A 19587-nucleotide genomic window follows, 5' to 3' on the forward strand; every position below is an offset into this window, starting at 1 on the left:
TACGGCTGTCTGTTTCACTGAGGCAGGCAAGCCTCCCCTCCAACAGCAAGGACAATGGCTGATGGTGGGGAGGGGGGGGCGCATAGTAGTCATTTACTAAATAACAAGCTAGAATTTCTGCTATAATGTGAGTGTCACATCCAAGTCTTGTTAAAGTCAACTGACGACAGTATTTCTCATGCGAACTCTAGCAAAAAATGGTGGTTGCCTGTGCATATCATCTATGGTCTAAAGAGCACTGACTCCCTCTAGTGAACTTACGAGAGTGGTCAGTCATTAGGTGGCCGCCATGTTCTTTCCAGACTGCGCACGGGGTGTTACTAGTTTAGGTAGCGTCGCAGCGTGACCTGTAGTCGCGTATCAGCTGTAACAAGACATCGATCTGACGAGTGACATCAACACAGCACTTCCATCTTGTTAGTTGGTACTTGGGTAAAGTTGAAGCTATTCCTGTGTGGCAGTGGCTCCTGACCTGGAGTTGATTACGTCATGAGGGGTAAAATTAAATTTAATCCGAGATAAAAACAAAATTGTTCAGTAAATTATTTTTAAAAGATAATGACTATTTAATAAGACTCTAATACTGACTACAAAGTTTACCAACAATTACATAATTTTTGAAATGAATATACAGACATCTTCAGTTTTGTCATGTGTAGAGATGGTTGGAGACCGTAGCTGTAATATAAAATAAATTGTTGAGGGTGTACAGCAACCAGCCACAAATCGGATTCAGGTTAGTTTATTCAGACCATAACTGGTTTCAAATTTTGTATAGCTCATCGTCAGACGGGTTATTCATGCTTTATATATTGATGAAAGGATGAAAAAAAGTCTGATGATGAATCGTAAAAAATTCGAAACCGGCAACGGTACTTTTTGAGTAAAGTAACCTGAAACCGATTTGTGGCTATTTGCCGTACACCGTCAACAATTTATTTTATATTGTACAGACATCTTCGCATGGTGCAGCTACTACACCCATACTTGGTGAGATGCATCTATGACAGTACATTTGAGACATGTACGCCACATATGCCGCGATAATGCCCTCCCTGGGTTATTGAACCAGAAATTGCTTCATTTTCACTTCACAAAAGATAAGCAAATTAATTGACAGCATAACACAACTATGTGATGGATACTTCACTGTTGCAGGGCCTACACAGTATTATTATTACTATTATTGTTCCAAATGTGGCCAACCATTGACAGCCTAGATCTAAGGCTTTTTGGCCTTTCTTTCCGTCTCTTTCCAGAACCTCTTCATTCTTTCGCTTCTTTTCTTTCTCTCCTCCTTGGAAATGTACTGTGTGGACCTCCTCGTTTGTGGTTTCTCTTCAAATAATTTTATGCTGTTAAGTTTGCTTCTGAATTCTTCTCTCTTTTGAATCATCTCAAGCGTAATACCAGTTGCTTGTGCATCTCTTCTTCTACCCACTAAGAGATGACCTTTAACGATGTGATGCAATCGAAGATCTTTTTGCTCAGACGGTATTCGTCCATTCGTGCTAGGGGGTCCAAAAGATTTCAACTGTCGTTTCCGCATTGTGTCCAATTTTTCTGTGTGCTTGTAGACTTTGTTTTTCCTATTCTTCCAAGTTCCATAAATGGTCTTCTGAGGTCTGAGAATTTTCCTTTTTTGCTTTTCAAGTTCTTTCAACTGTTGTAATGTTGATGCATTAATTTGTTCTGAAAGCGGTGCTGATATTCAAGACAATAAAAGCGGGTTAAAAACCGTGAGCTATCTGGGGAAGTTAACCTTGCGTTACTCTGCAACTGTTTCAGCAGGTATCCAGTCCAGCTTCCCAAATTCCCAACCAGACTAACATTAACGATAATCTTTTACTAGTCATCTTACGATAACCGGTGATATATATATGAAAAGACAATTTAAAAAAAAAAGAAATTAATCAGAGTATATTTGGACATTTATTTCAACATTGATCATTGTTCCGTTAAAATTTCAGCATGTTAAACTTGATTCATAACTAAACTGGTGTCTTATTTAGGATTGTGAAAATGTGAGTTTGTAATCTTACGGAACACATCAAATATGGAGCCAAGATTGGGAGACTGCATACAACACTGCATTCATAAAATAACATACGAAGAAATTTGAAACATATGCAAGAGGAAATTAACCAGAACCAAACGATTCAATTTTCACCCAAAGAAGTTACGTTCGTAGCGCAATCCTGTCCGTCGTGAAATTACCACACACTGGTATACTAAATTCATACTAAATCTCTGTGAAATCTTCCCAAAAAGAATAGCTGAGGGCTACTTTGATGGTTACACTACATGCTTCACATGGTCAACTTGGTGCACACGAAGAGTGTAACTCCACAATAATTTTGACAATTGAAATAAATTACATCGAAACACAAATTACAAAAGAAAAACCTCTAACTGGTCACTATCGTCTTACTATTAACCTGATGGGTCAAACAATTGTATAAGCACGTGGTACTGGTCTCACAAAGTACACCCCACGTGAGTTGAACATAAAGAAAAGTTGCTTTATTGAAAAATATTGTCAAGACGAGACGTTATAATCTCACGCACATTCGCATTTAAGATTGATGATATTAGTTAGAGTTACGGATCACCCACACGTGGTTCCACTTTACTCACAAAGTAGTGACAAAGCAACTACCGGAAGATATTCTGAACTTCACACTCGAATTACACTGCGTCGCAATTTAAGATAACATTAGATATTTTAGATCTAAACCTGAAATAAAGGTGATTAAATTTTCAGTTAGGCTGAACTTAAGAAATCCATTGTCTTACGGACTTAGCAGAGACGCGCTTAGCCGGAGATCTTACCACTTCAGACGCTCGCCGCGGACAGACTGACCTGCGCTCCTACCGAGCGTGCTTCCCAGATACAAACGGAAGTGACCAGAGAGGCAGCTTCCTATACCAACATGACAAGGGACGGACAGGAACATACTAAAAATGGAAATCTCTCTGCTTTTAGAAAGCGTAGCTACCTGTTCCGTCGTTGGTCCTACTGTTCTCTAGCAGACAGGCTTGTCTGCTACCATCAAGCATGCTACTAGGAATACATTTGCTCATTCATCCTTTCACACAGAAGGGAAGGAGGATGACAGTATCTTATTATATACAGTATATAAAAGAAAGTGGATGTGGATTCCGTATGAGACTGTGTGACATGAATTACATATAAGTTGTGTTTTAAAGTGTAGTAGTGTGACAGATCGTTCTTGTTTATGTGTAAAAGTAACGCGTTATACTGCTCAGTCTCCTCCCACATAGAGTCAGAAACACCACAGTAAATTTAGAAGCGGAATTTATGTCGTAAATGACAACAGTTTTAAGAAATTAACATGAAAGGAATCCAACAGAGACCTTTCACTGTCCCTTTTTGATTAGAATAAGACACTCCGAAGTATAGAATCCTGCTGATTTTAGAACTGATTTGCACTGCCTGATTTTGGGGCCTTGTCGGATATCGCTCGTTTGTTGAACTTGTTCTGTATTTGTAAGCAAGCTCTGATTTCTTGCTCTTCCCCTAACTGCCTCTTCATCCAGTCCACTGGGTTGGGTCCATTCTCATAAGATTTCGATGTGTCTGTCCTTTCAATCTTCCCATATTTTACTTCTAGGTATTTCTTTGATTGGTGTCTGTGTTCCATATATGAGATTTTGAGACCCGTTTTTCCAGCGCTTTCATGAAAGATCTCCGTCATTGTTTGCGCATGTTTCCGGTCTGTCGTTAAAAGTGCGAGGTCATCGGCAAAAGCTAAACATCTTATTTCCAAGTTGTTTCCCTTTTTCCCAAGTTGCATTCACTTATTCGTTCCACCTTTGGAGATTGTTCCCAGGTCCTCATTATCTTCTCCAGGACGATAGTGAAGAAAGCTGGGGATAATCCGACGCCTTGCCTGACCCCTGTCTTTATTTGAAAGGGCTCAGAGATTTCCGCAAAAAACTTAACTTTCGAGATGGTGTCTGTCTGGGCTTGTTTTACGGTTTCCCTCGTTTTTCCATCAATTCTGCATTCCTCTAAAACGTTAAATAAAGTTTGTCCGTCAGTTGACCCGTATGCTTGTATGGAGTTGACAAAAATTACTGCTGTGTTCTAGACTCTTATTGCTCTAGTTCGCAGGATGCTCTTGAGGTTGAATATCTGTTCCGCGCATGACCTGCCTTTTTGGAAACCATCTTGATATTCTCCAACGAAGAGATCGGTCTGTCCATCAGTTCAGCTCACAGGACTTTGAAGAGCACCTCGTAAGCAGATGAAAGTTATGTGATCCCTCTATAATGGTTTGGTTACTCTTTTCATGAAGTGGTTGTGTGGCCATATATTTCCATCTGTCAATATCTTTTCCATTTTCCATATTTCTTCTATAAGGCGGCAGCGACTTGCCCTCTAGTCTTCCGCATTTCTACCACAGTACCATCTTCACCTGGTGCCTTATTATCCTTGAGCTCATTGATTATCTACCTGATATCAATGAAGCTTAGTGGTTTGCAATCTAACTTATTGTGGATTTCTTTATGAGCGTCCCGTCTTTCCGGAGTCTCTAAAGAGTTCATCACTGCGTTGTCCGCCTCTAGTAGCTGAGTGGTCATTGCAACGGAATGTCATACCTAACGGCCCGGGTTCGATTCCCGGCTGGGTCGGAGATTTTCTCCGCTCAGGGGCTGGGTGTTGTGTTGCCCTTACCATCATTTCATCCCCATCGACACGCAAGTCGCCGAAGTGGCGTCAACTCTAAAGACTTGCACCAGGCAAACGTTAGGCCCTAGCCACACGGCATTTCCATTATATTAGCGCTTTGAAATAATCTGCCTAGAGCTGACAGTTTTCTTTGTCGTTTGTAACAATGCTCCCGTCTGAGCCACGGATCGTTGGTTACACGTCTCTGTCACCTGTTGTTCGCATTCACGGCACTTTGAACAGTGGACGTTTTCAGATGTCTTACGACCCGTGGCTCTACCCTTCATTCGATTCCTGCGAAACCCTACATTTCAGCAGGATAACGCGCGACCGCATGTTGCAGGTCCTGTACGGGCCTTTCTGGATACAGAAAATGTTCGACTGCTGCCCAGGCCAGCACATTCTCCAGATCTCTTACCAATTGAAAACGTCTGGTCAATGGTGGCCAAGCAACTGGTTCTCACAATATGCCAGTCACTACTCTTGATGAACTGTAGTATCGTGTTGAAGCTGCATGGGCAGCTGTACCTGTATATGCCATCCAAGCTCTGTTTGACTCAATGCCCAGGCGTATCAAGGCCGTTATTACGGCCAGAGGTGGTTGTTCTGGGTACAGATTTCTCAGGATCTATGCACCCAAATTGCGTGAAAGTGTAATCACATGTCAGTTCTAGTATAATATATTTGTCCAATGAATACCCGTTTATTATCTGCATTTCTTCTGGGTGTAGCAATTTTAATGGCCAGTAGTGTGGCTTCGCAAGATTCCAGATGAAAAGCCAATAAAATCAGAAACGTTCAGAATCTTTAAGGGAAAAATTGCAGCAAAAAAATAGCTCAAACATAAGTGTTCTAGCAACAGCCTTTGTAATCAAGAAGAACATAATTGAATACATCAGCAGTTTTTCGTCAGCATCAGAGAGGATTTCACTTCTTTCCTTTAAGTCTGAAAATAAAGAGTTCTCTGTTATCAGTGCACATCCCCTATAATGAGGATAAAAAGAGCAACACAGAAAAATTGTACAGCTTTTGGGAAACTCTCGAAGATGCAACATCCAAATTCCACACCATAATGAGAATTCTTGTTCGGTGATTTCAGTCATTTCAGCACATATGAGAACCAATAAGTGTGGGGAAAGGTTTATCACCTTCTACAGAGAATTCAATCTGCAAGTAATGTCCGCACACTTGAAAACCCTCCAAAGGAAGAAGGAAACGTGCGTTTCTCCCAACACAGTGCTATAGGAGTTCCAAATTGACCATGTCGCTATAACAGCCTCGAATCGAATAGACTGAGCGCCTGGTCCTGGCAGATGTTCGAATCCTCCCTTGGGCCTGGGTGTGTGTGTGTTTGTCCTCAGGGTAATTTAGGTTAAGTTGTGTGTAAGCTTAGGGACTGATGACCTTAGCAGTTAAGTCCCATAAGATTTCACACACATTTGAACTTTTTTTTGAATCGAATAGAAATCCAAACGTCAAAGTAAGAAACATTGCCAACATCGATAGGATCACACCACTACCTCTCAGAGATCAAAGTAAGAACAGACCCAAGCTGAAAATAAACAAGAAACGTAAAATAAACACTGAGCCACTAAAGCAAAACAAAGATAAGTACCTCTACAACCTGGCTAATATAGAGGTGAACAGTTTGGAAGAAATCAAGAAGCCTTAACCAATGCAACCAAAGATTTGGTAGGCGCTATGCGAAAATGGACGTACAGGTGGTCAAATGAAGAGTGTGATGAAACACTTAAAGGAAAACTGAAATCCTGGAAGAAATGGAACTCCAACAAGCTCGAGGAGAAATGGGAACACGACAAGAATGATAGGAAAGAAACATCCAAGATTATAATAGCAGAGAAGAGGAAATATGAGAAAAGTAGAGTTGAAAAGGTAGGAGAAGAGTTAGAAACGACAACAGCACGGGATTTTTCCGGGTCTTCGAAGAGGACCTGCAGGAATACCAACCACCTAATCTGTCTTTTTAGGCCGGCCGCTGTGGCCGAGCGGTTCTAGGTGATTCATTCGGGGACCGCGCGACTGCTACGGTCGCAGGTTCGAATCCAGCCTCGGTCATGGATGTGTGTGATGTCCTTAGGTTAGTTAGGTTTGCTTAGTTATAAAGCTAGGGGACTGATGACCTAAGATGTTAAGTTCTAAGGTCCTTAGAGCCATTTGAACCATTTGCTCAGAGCCATTTGAACCATTTCTGTCTTTTAGGCGAACAGACGGGAGCATTGTTACAAACGACAAAGAAAACTGTCAGCTCTAAGCAGGTTATTTCAAAGCGCTAATATAATGGAAATGCCGTGTGGCTAGGGCCTTCCGTTGGGTAGACCGTTCACCTGGTGCAAGTCTTTAGAGTTGACGCCACTTCGGCGACTTGTGTGTCGATGGGGATGAAATGATGATAAGGGCAACACAACACCCAGTTCCTGAGCGGAGTAAATCTCCGACCCAGCCGGGAATCGAACCCGGGCCGTTAGGTATGACATTCCATCGCGCTGACCACTCAGCTACTAGAGGCGGACAAAGCGCTGATGAACTCTTTAGAGACTCCGGAAAGACGGGACGCTCATAAACAAATTCACAATAAGTTAGATTGCAAACCACTAAGCTTCAGTGACATCAGGTAGATAATCAATGAGCTCAAGGATAATAAGGCACCAGGTAAAGAAGATACTGTGGTAGAAATGCGGAAGACTGAGAGCAAGTCACTGCCGCCTTATAGAAGAAATATGTAAAATGGAAAAGATATTGACAGATGGAAATATATGGCCACACAACCACTTCTTGAAAAGAGTAACCGAACAATTATAGAGGGATCACATATCTTTCAGTTGCTTACGAGGTGCTCTTGAAAGTCCTGTGAGCAGAACTGATGGACAGACCGATCTCTTCGTTGGAGAATATCAAGATGGTTTCCAAAAAGGCAGGTCGTGCGCGGAACAGATATTCAACCTCAAGAGCATCCTGCGAACTAGAGCAATAAGAATCTAGAACACAGCAGTAATTTTTGTCAACTCCATACAAGCATACGGGTCAACTGACGGACAAACTTTATTTAACGTTTTAGAGGAATGCAGAATTGATGGAAAAACGAGGGAAACCGTAAAACAAGCCCCGACAGACACCATCTCGAAAGTTAAGTTTTTTGCGGAAATCTCTGAGCCCTTTCAAATAAAGACAGGGGTCAGGCAAGGCGTCGGATTATCCCCAGCTTTCTTCACTATCGTCCTGGAGAAGATAATGAGGATCTGGGAAGAATCTCCAAAGGTGGAACGAATAAGTGAATGCAACTTGGGAAAAAGGGAAACAACTTGGAAATCAGATGTTTAGCTTTTGCCGATGACCTAGCACTTTTAACTAGAGACCGGAAACATGCACAAAGAATGGCGGAGATCTTTCATGAAAGCGCTGGAAAAACGTGTCTCAAAATCTCATATATGGAACACAGACACCAATGAAAGAAATACATGGAAGTAAAATATGGGAAGATTGAAAGGACAGACACATCGAAATCTTACGAGAATGGACCCAACCCAGTGGACTGGATGAAGAGGCAGTTAGGGGAAGAGCAAGAAATCAGAGCTTGCTTACAAATACAGAACAAGTTCAACAAACGAGCGATATCCGACAAGGACCCAAAATCAGGCAGCGCAAATCTAAAATCAGCAGGATTCTATACTTCGGAGTGTCTTATTCTAATCAAAAAGGGACAGTGAAAGGTCTCTACTGGATTCCTTTCATGTTAATTTCTTAAAACTGTTGTCATTTACGGCATAAATTCCGATTCTAAATTTACTGTGGTGTTTCTGACTCTATCTGGGAGGAGACCGAACAGTAGAATGCGTTACTTTTACACATAAACAAGAACAATCTGTCACACTACTACACTTTAAAACACAGTTTATATGTAATTCATGTCACACAGTCTCATACGGAACGCACATCCACTTTCTTTTATATACTGTATATGATAAGATACTGTCATCCCCCTTCCCTTCTGTGTGAAAGGATGAATGGGGAAATGTATTTCTAGTTGCATGCTTGATGGTAGCAGACAAGCCTGTCTGCTAGAGAACAGTAGGACCAACATCGGAACAGGTAGCTACGCTTTCTAAAAGCAAAGAGGTTTCAATCCTTAGAATGGTCCTGCCCTCCCTTGTCATGTTGGTATAGGAAGCTGCCTCTCTGGTCACTTCCGTTTGTATCTGTGAAGCACCATCGGTCGGGGCCCAGGCCAGTCTGTCCGCGGCGAGCGTCTGAAGTGGTAAGATCTCCGGCTAAGCGCGTCTCTGCTAAGTCCGTAAGACAATGGATTTCTTAAGTTCAGCCTAACTGAAAATTTAATCACCTTTATTTCAGGTTTAGATCTAAAATATCTAATGTTATCTTAAATTGCGACGCAGTGTAATTCGAGTGTGAAGTTCAGAATATCTTCCGGTAGTTGCTTTGTCACTACTTTGTGAGTAAAGTGGAACCACGTGTGGATGATACGTAACTCTAACTAATATCATCAATCTTAAATGCGAATGTGCATGAGATTATAAAGCCTTGTCTTGACAATATTTTTCAATATAGCAACTTTTCTTTACGTTCGACTCACGTGGGGTGTACTTTGTGAGCCAGTACCATGTGCTTATACAATTGTTTGACCCATCAGGTTAATAGTAAGATGATAGTAAGCAGTTAGAGGTTTTTCTTTTGTAATTTGTGTTTCGATGTAATTTATTTCAGTTATCAAAATTATTGTGGAGTTACACTCTTCATGTAAACCAAGTTGACCACGTGATGCATGTAGTGTAACCATCAAAGTAGCCCTCAGCTATTCTTTTTGGGAAGATTTCACAGAGATTTAGTATGAATGTAGTATACCAGTGTGTGGTAATTTCATGACGGACAGGATTGCGCTACGAACGTAACTTCTTTGGGTGAAAATTGAATCGGTTGGTTCTGGTTAATTTCCTCTTGCATATGTTTCAACGTTCTTCTTTTGTTATTTTATGAATGCAGTGTTGTATGCAGTCTCCCAATCTTGGCTCCATATTTGATGTGTTCCGTAAGATTACAAATTCACATTTTCACAACCCTAAATAAGACACCAGTTTAGTTATGAATCAAGTTTAACATGCTGAAATTTTAACGGAACAATGATCAATGTTAAAATAAATGTCCAAATATAAACTGATTAATACCTTTTTAATTAAATTGTGTTTTCATATATATATATCACTGGTTATCGTAAGATGACTATTAAAAGATTATCGTTAATGTTAGTCTGGTTGGGAATTTGGGAAGCTAGACTGGATACCTGGTGAAACAGTTGCTGAGTAACGCAAGGTTAACTTCCCCAGATAGCTCACGGTTTTTAACCCGCTTTTATTGTCTTGAATATCAGCACCGCTTTCAGAACAAATTAATGCATCAACATTAGAACAGTTGAAAGAACTTGAAAAGAAAAAAAGGAAAATTCTCAGACCTCATAAGACCATTTACGGAACTTGGAAGAATAGGAAAAACAAAGTCTACAAGCACACAGAAAAATTGGACACAATGGGGAAACGACCGTTGAAATCTTTTGGACCCCCTAGCACGAATGGACGAATACCGTCTGAGCAAAAAGTTCTTCGATTGCATCACATCGTTAAAGTTCATCTCTTAGTGGATAGAAGAAGAGATGCACAAGCAACTGGTATTACGCTAGAGATGATTCAAAAGAGAGAAGAATTCAGAAGCAGAGTTAACAGCATAAAATTATTTGAAGAGAAACCACAAACGAGGAGGTCCACACAGTACATTTCCAAGGAGGAGAGAAAGAAAAGAAGCGAAAGAATGAAGAGGTTCTGGAAAGAGACGGAAAGAAAGGCCAAAAAGCCTTAGATCTAGGCTGTCAATGGTTGGCCACATTTGGAACAATAATAGTAATAATAATACTGTGTAGGCCCTGCAACAGTGAAGTATCCATCACATAGTTGTGTTGTGGTGTCAATTTATTTGTCTGTTGTGAAGTGAAAATGAAGCAATTTCTGGTTCAATAACCCAGGGAAGGTATTATCACGGCATATGTGGCGTACATGTCTCAAATTTACTGTCGTAGATGCATCTCAAGCCAACTGGCTCTGCAGATGACGAAGAAATTGAAGAAATGTATGATGAAATAAAAGAAATTATTCAGATAGTGAAGGGAGACGAAAATTTAATAGTCATGGGTGACTGGAATTAGAGTGTAGGAAAAGGGAGAGAAGGAAACATAGTAGGTGAATATGGATCGGGGCTAAGAAATGAAAGAGGAAGCCCCCTGGTAGAATTTTGCACAGAGCATAACTTAATCATAGCTAACACTTGGTTTAAGAATCATAAAAGAAGGTTGTATAATTGGAAGAACCCTGGAGATACTAAAAGGTATCAGATAGATTATATAATGGTAAGACAGAGATTTAGGCACCAGGTTTTAAATTGTAAGACATTTCCAGGGGCAGATGTGGACTCTGACCACAATCTATTGGTTATGACCTGTAGATTAAAACTGAAGAAACTGCAAAAAGGTGGGAATTTAATGAGATGGGACCTGGATTAACTGAAAGAACCAGAGGTTGTACAGAGTTTCAGGGAGAGCATAAGGGAACAATTGACAGGAATGGGGGAAAGAAATGCAGTAGAAGAAGAATGGGTAGCTTTGACGGATGAAGTAGTGAAGGCAGCAGAGGATCAAGTAGGTAAAAAGACGAGAGCTAGTAGAAATCCTTGGGTAACAGAAGAAATGCTGAATTTAATTGATGAAAGGAGAAAATATAAAAATGCAGTAAATGAAGCAGGCAAAAAGGAATACAAACTTCTCAAAAATGAGATCGACAAGAAGTGCAAAATGGCTAAGCAGGGCTGGCTAGAGGACAAATGTAAGGATGTACAGGCTTATCTCACTAGGGGTAAGATAGATACTGCCTACAGGAAAATTAAAGAGACCTTTGGAGATAAGAGAACCACTTGTATGAACATCAAGAGCTCAGATGGAAACCCAGTTCTAAGCAAAGAAGGGAAAGCAGAAAGGTGGAAGGAGTATATAGAGGGTCTATACAAGGGCGATGTACTTGAGGACAATTTTATGGAAATGGATGTAGGTGAAGATGAAATGCGAGATACGATACTGCGTGAAGAGTTTGACAGAGCACTGAAAGACCTGAGTCGAAACAAGGCCCCCGGAGTAGACAACATTCCATTGGAACTACTGACGGCCTTGGGAGAGCCAGTCCTGACAAAACTCTACCATCTGGTGAGCAAGATGTATGAAACAGGCGAAATACCCTCAGACTTCAAGAAGAATATAATAATTCCAATCCCAAAGAAAGCAGGTGTTGACAGATGTGAAAATTACCTAACATTTAGTTTAATAAGTCACAGCTGCAAAATACTAACACGAATTCTTTACACACGAATGGAAAAACTAATAGAAGCCAGCCTCGGGGAAGATCAGTTTGGATTCCGTAGAAACACTGGAACACGTGAGGCAATACTGACCTTAAGACTTATCTTAGAAGAAAGATTAAGGAAAGGCAAACCTACGTTTCTAGCATTTGTAGACTTAGAGAAAGCTTTTGACAATGTTGACTGGAATACTCTCTTTCAAATTCTAAAGGTGGCAGGGGTAAAATACAGGGAGCGAAAGGCTATTTACAATTTGTACAGAAACCAGAAGGCAGTTATAAGAGTCGAGGGACATGAAAGGGAAGCAGTGGTTGGGAAGGGAGTAAGGCAGGATTGTAGCCTCTCCCCGATGTTATTCAATCTGTATATTGAGCAAGCAGTAAAGGAAACAAAAGGAAAATTCGGAGTAGGTATTAAAATACATGTAGAAGAAATAAAAACTTTGAGGTTTGCCAATGACATTGTAATTCTGTCAGAGACAGCAAAGGACTTGGAAGAGCAGTTGAATGGAATGGACAGTGTCTTGAAAGGAGGATATAAGATGAACATCAACAAAAGCAAAACGAGGATAATGGAATGTAGTCGAATTAAGTCGGGTGATGCTGAGGGAATTAGATTAGGAAATGAGACACTTAAAGTAGTAAAGGAGTTTTGCTATTTGGGGAGCAAAATAACTGATGATGGTCGAAGTAGAGAGAATATAAAATATAGACTGGTAATGGCAAGGAAAGCGTTTCTGAAGAAGAGAAATTTGTTAACATCGAGTATAGATTTATTGTCAGGAATTCGTTTCTGAAAGTATTTGTACGGAGTGTAGCCATGCATGGAAGTGAAACATGGACAAAAAATAGTTTAGTCAAGAAGAGAATAGAAGCTTTCGAAATGTGATGCTACAGAAAAATGCTGAAGATTAGATGGGTAGATCACGTAAGTAATGAGGAGGTATTGAATAGAATTTGGTAGAAGAGAAATTTGTGGCACAACTTGACTAGAAGAAGGGATTGGTAGGTCATGTTCTGAGGCATCAAGGGATCACCAATTGAGTATTGGAGGGCAGCGCGGAGGGTAATAATCGTAGAGGGAGACCAAGAGTTGAATACACTTAGCAGATCCAGAAGGATGTAGGGTGCAGTAGTTACTTGGAGATGAAGAAGCTTGCACAGAATTGAGTAGCATGGAGAGCTGCATCTAACCAGTCTCTGGACTAAAGAGCACATCAACAACAACATTTAATGTGGAATAAATTAAAGTGTGTCTTGATGCAGTGTGTTAACCTTTTATTACACCATTCCGGGAAAAATGGGAACAAATCAGGAAAAAAAAGTTTCATTCGTTTTATTTTAGACGCACTGAACCGATTTCAGTTTCCTGTTTGTATATTCATTGTTGAAGTTAGTAGTCTCTAAGCGTTATATGGTGTTCTTCCTTCCAGGATTTAGATGAGATGATTATGGATCTAGAAAGTGTCTTCTACCGGAAAAAACCAGAAGAGACGTTTCAATAATCATGTTTAGCAACGGTGGTCAAAACAATTTCACGGCAGCTGATTTTCGAAAAGAAGGTTCTGTTATTTCGGAAACTCGCATTTCCATGCGATTAGTAATTAAACATGAAAAGATTATGATCCAGGAGTTGCTAATTGTCGACTGAATTCGAGAAATGCAATGCAAATGTAAAAAAGAAACAATAATTTATTAACAGCGACAATGGAACTACCGTCAGCACGATTTATAACCTCGAATGCTACTTAATGAGCTGCACGCGGCATTACTACCTACACACGAAATGTTTTGTTGATAATAGTGCCCAAAAATTTTCGATTCGATTTTTTCCATTCCAAGACAAGAAATCTGTAGGCGTAGTACGTCATAGCCTGCAACAGTTTTCCAAATGCCTTCGAAATGATAATCCAATTTCAGACAGCAACTGCAAACAGAGGAATCGAGAAAGACTCGTCACAAAAAAATGGAGTCGCAGCTCATCAACCAATCACGTGCGATTTCACCAAAGCTCTCTCTCTCTCTGTATATAGACTCTCGCAGTTCGCCTTGTGCGCCATCTGTCCGCGAGTCCACGAACCGCGTGCGTTGCACTCGAGGCCAACCGCCGCGGTTGCGTCAGCCAGCAGCTGTCAGCTGCCGCCGCGCTGTGACGTCACATACCGTCCCGTCCTAGAGAATAGACGGGCGTTTGCCCGCGTCCTGCCCCCTGCTGTGCCCCTGGCCTCTTTCCCCTCCATATCAGCCAGCTGGTCTACCACAGCCCTTGCTGCCAACAACGAACACGCCCATGGTGTTTGCGAATTTATCAGTTTAGCAGGTGTTGGAGGTAAAGAGGATTTTTTTTAACAAAAGGCGGTAGGGAGATTAGAGCGAGTACGAGCTAGTGTGTTAGGGTCATGAAGAGGGCGAATGAGGATCTTAGGACCAGTGATGGCTATGACGACGGCCATTAAGAAGAAGAAAATGTTGTCACTGCCTATCAGCTTACGAAGTACGTAACAAAACAAATTTCGATAATAACAATACACGTAAAGTATTTATTTTTATTATTTGCTGCTTTATGCTCATAATTTGAGCAAGCAACAGTTTGCATAGGTTTGTAATAGGAAGTTTGGTGGAACCTAAGATAATTCCCATCGATAAGGCAATACATAAATTTTGATTCGACGAAATTTATTAGAAACAAGAAATTCCTCAGAGTCTTCAAAGTTGGGTGTGTGAGAGGGTCAGGTGGATTAGGTCTTCGAATACGCATAGTCGCCTCACAGTCGAGTAATTACTGTAAGTCAAAGTTTCATAGATATTGTGTCAGTTATTTGAAATGGAACACTGAATACCTGACATCACTTATATCATTAGAACTTTTACTATGGATACGAATCATACAGCATCTGAATATATTTCCAAGATTCTGCCAGAAGTTTGCGAAACAGTTCTGCGTTCTCAGTGACGAGACGAGATCAATGTGAGTAACAATTTAAGACAAGCAAATAAACCTGCAGTATTATTTGCTTTGACCTTGTTACAAGCATTTGTAACGAAAGTAAACATCAGTTCGTGTTAATATGTACAACATTAAAAATATGTACTTAAATACCTGCGTTTCGAGTGGAGCTTAAATCGGGCGAGGAATAATGTTTTCGTTGTTATCTTGCAGTGTACACAAAGTTGTTCTGACGAAAGTGCTTTGTACGATGATGCGCAATAATTGGCGAGCGAAATGATTAGCGTCGAAATTATACGTTTTCAAGCCATATTAAGTGTTAATCGACGGTGATTGTTCCAAAAATATGAAAAAGTTTCTCAGGGGCCGCTACCATTCACAAATTTTTTTGATTTGCTCAAATTATTTAATAAAGCAACATGTTTCGAGGGACAAACTCTTTCAGGCTACAATTGTAACCCAAAAAACTCCTTCTTTTGTGTGGCCATGTTGTCCGTTGTTGCTTTTACAATTCTTGAGGCTATTTTTGTTCTGTCGTTGCAACTACAAAAATGCGTTTCTATTCACCAGACGCGTTTCGTTTCATTGAGCTAAATCATCATCATTCGTCTGTAATTAAGTTATTTACGTTTTGATTTGCTTTAAGATCGAAAAACAGTTCGTCAACAAGATGTTGATTTGTACTTACGGTGATTTCCGCACGATTTCTCGCTCAAAATGTAAATAACTTAATTGCAGACCACTGATGATGCTTCAACTCAATAAAGCGAAACGTGTCGGGTTTTGTAGTTGCAACGACAAAACAAGAATACCCACAAGAATAAAAAAAAAATCACTTAACAAAAGTATCTTTTATATCTGTGTGTAACCAATTATCTGTGAACAGTGTATAAGACTAATGGCAAAGTAAGGAAACAAAGCTTTTGTAGAACCTTTCCTCTACATGGGATTACGCACAATACTCATATTTTATTATACGAGTGTCTGTACGCAGACATCGTATTTCTGGGACCACGTACTTGCCGAAGATCTGGCAGCGATTCCGAGGCATTTCGTTCTGTAGCTCTTTTAACACCATTTACACTTCCATTCGTGTTTTATCCGTAGATAAAAAAACTTTGTCTGTTTTGTTGCTTTTACGTTTGTATCGATGCTTTGCAATTTTGATCGATTTGCTTCAGAAGCACTTAGGATGTGTTGACTTGTGAAATATGACAGCTGAGATATCTTATCTTGTCGTTGTCTGCTAGCAAAGAAATTGTTTCCTTCATTAGGAAGTGATACCGGTGAGTTATGTGCTTGTCTTTTTCTGAAATATTTCAGGACTGTCGTCAAATAACGGGCGGTCAGAATAGTTAGCATTATCAAAATATTAGTTTTCTCCTTTAGACTAATCAGATTTTTCTAAACTTTTCTTCTTTTAATAATAATCTTCACAAGGATTTAAAGTCATTTGCTCTTGTACAAAAAGGTGTGCATTATTCAGGAGCACACAGTTTCAATAACCTGCCAGCAGCCATAAAAAGCTTAACAACCAATGAAATTCAGTTTAAGGGAAGCCTAAAGGATTTATTGGTGGCCAACTCCTTCTACTTCGTTGATGAATTTCTCAGTAGAACCAACTGATTTTGTATATAATATAAAGTACAATCTAACTTCTGCACCATTTCAGTGCAGTAATGTAAATATGTATTTTAGTAATTTATTATGTTAATTACCTTATAAATAAATAAAAATTTAAAAATTTTAAATTCTGTTCACTAATGCGATCTTAGTAAATGAGAGTTGTAAATAGATTCTTTCATAATAGCGATCATTTAAAAAGGCTTATTTGTTTAAGTGTGAATATTTGTCATGTATTATTGTTTATCTGACATGTTCTACATCCTGGAGTACCTCCTCACTACGGATCAATTGGACTGAAAGTAAATCTAATCTAATCTTTGAATTACGATTCGTTTGCACCATCAATCTCACATTTACGTAATGCAGCTGCAACATGCATGATGGTAGACTGTTTCATCACTGCTGGAAGGAATGTTAAAAACAGAATACATCGGGACTTCCTGCCCATTTTCCCCGGGAACATATTGCATCGTTGTCGAAACAAGCAGCGACGTACAAAAACCTCCAGAAACACAGAAAAAAAACTTACGTAAACATGCTGTACCAACACAAAAGTTGCCGAAGGTTCTTTTGCAGGATATGTGGCTTTATGCTCGATGTTAAGAGTCAGGACCTATTTCAAATGGTTCAAATGGTTCTGAGCACTATGGGACTTAACTTCTGAGGTCATCAGTCCCCTAGAACTTAGAAGTACTTAAACCTAACTAACCTAAGGACATGCCCGAGGCAGGATTCGAACCTGCGACCGTAGCGGTCGCGCGGTTCCAGACTGTATCTCCTAGAACCAGTCGGCCACCCAGGCCTGCAAGGGCCTAGTCATCTGCTCACTGGAAAGTGGACTAGAGTGGCGTGGCTGAAAAGGGATAAAGGGCCAACGTGTAGAATTCTTTGGATTGCTGAATTAGAAATGAAAATATCTTTGAAGAAACATTGACAAAATAAGTCTACTCTAAAACGGAAGTGAGCTGAGTTGTTGTGTGCTGTTTCGTGCTTTGTCACGTTGTTTGGCGCAACGGAACGCGTTGGCCAAGCGATTCGCTTTAGCAAAACGTTATTGAGACACGCGCCGTAGTCGCTCCAGATACACTCAGCTCCCAGCTCTGTCCGCTACGCTCGCATCGTCCGCGTGCATCCTTGGCTAGGTTTGTGGCGCAACGGCGAGTTTCTCACGCTGGGGGGGGGGGGGGGGGGGGATAGGGGGCGTGAGGTGAGCGCAGCACGGCACCGGTCCGTTGAGCCAGTGACCTCACCGCGGCCAGAGCTCTTGCCCGGCGGCGACCTCGTTATGCGCTTGACTCAGTCCTCCGGGCCTTTCTTGCTCATATGCCAGATAGCACATAAGAGATACAGCGCGCTGACTGCTAATAAAGCGGCGCCGTTTCTCACCTTTATCGCCCGCGGCGAGCAGATAAGTGAAATGTCAGACTGCCGCAGTTGGCAGCACAGCGCCGGCTGGCGACGCGCAGTCTGCCCGCGCCACAGTGTTGCCAACCCTCCGCCGGACGCGGGCCACTGCCCCCACCAACCGACCGCGGAGATGCCCGCTGCGCACAACCTCTGTAGCGAACGCTGCTGTCTGCTTAAAGGGAACAGCTTCAAGTAGGGGCTTTTAAATACGGATTCGTCACGCCATGACCCTACTCGAACACAGAACGTCTACAGTGACATCTTTTGAATGTTACGCTATAGAGTTTTAACGAAGCCGCGGGCCTTTTCACTCGGAAGGTAGCGCGTATAGAGAACGTGCGAAGGCAGCATTTGTGACTGCGAGCGCCTCTAGCAGCACGAGCGGAAAACATAAATGAAAGACCGAGAGGGCAGATTTATTCCAGTGAATGTCTTGGGTATTGCTTGCGGTACTACAAGCCTAATTTATGTTGGCTTCCAGAATGTGAAACGGGACTCGTATTTTTAAATGAATTTGGTCTTGTGCTCTATACCATAGATTTTTTAGGGTAAAATTCCACTCCTTAGTTTTTTCGTACAAGTGGTACAAAATAATTTTGAAACAAATCGACATTGTTGTCCTGTGACAGTTAAAAAACACCGCAACAGCAGCAAAACTAATTTCTCATTTCATTTTCACTAAAAAGAGAAGAAGCATATTCTCTTCGCTTAACAAGGCATTTTCCATAATGTCCGTTACCAATGATGGAGGGAATTGGTCAACTGTTGTTGAATTACATTAACAACATACGTTTTAAAAAGACAGTGATGCGTAAGTAGGGTCCAAAACTTCTCCTTTCAGCACACTCTAAGCAATATCTATACACTTTGTGAGTACCACAAAATAAATTTTAGAAAGTCAAATTCAACTCAGTGTTGTTGACTTTTACTCTTAACATACTTTCTAAAGGTACACTCCTGGAAATTGAAATAAGAACACCGTGAATTCATTGTCCCAGGAAGGGGAAACTTTATTGACACATTCCTGGGGTCAGATACATCACATGATCACACTGACAGAACCACAGGCACATAGACACAGGCAACAGAGCATGCACAATGTCGGCACTAGTACAGTGTATATCCACCTTTCGCAGCAATGCAGGCTGCTATTCTCCCATGGAGACGATCGTAGAGATGCTGGATGTAGTCCTGTAGAACGGCTTGCCATGCCATTTCCACCTGGCGCCTCAGTTGGACCGGCGTTCGTGCTGGACGTGCAGACCACGTGAGACGACGCTTCATCCAGTCCCAAACATGCTCAATGGGGGACAGATCCGGAGATCTTGCTGGCCAGGGTAGTTGACTTACACCTTCTAGAGCACGTTGGGTGGCACGGGATACATGCGGACGTGCATTGTCCTGTTGGAACAGCAAGTTCCCTTGCCGGTCTAGGAATGGTAGAACGATGGGTTCGATGACGGTTTGGATGTACCGTGCACTATTCA

Source organism: Schistocerca nitens, chromosome 5 (assembly GCF_023898315.1).
Source record: "Schistocerca nitens isolate TAMUIC-IGC-003100 chromosome 5, iqSchNite1.1, whole genome shotgun sequence".
In the NCBI taxonomy this organism is placed as follows: Eukaryota; Metazoa; Arthropoda; class Insecta; order Orthoptera; family Acrididae; genus Schistocerca; species Schistocerca nitens.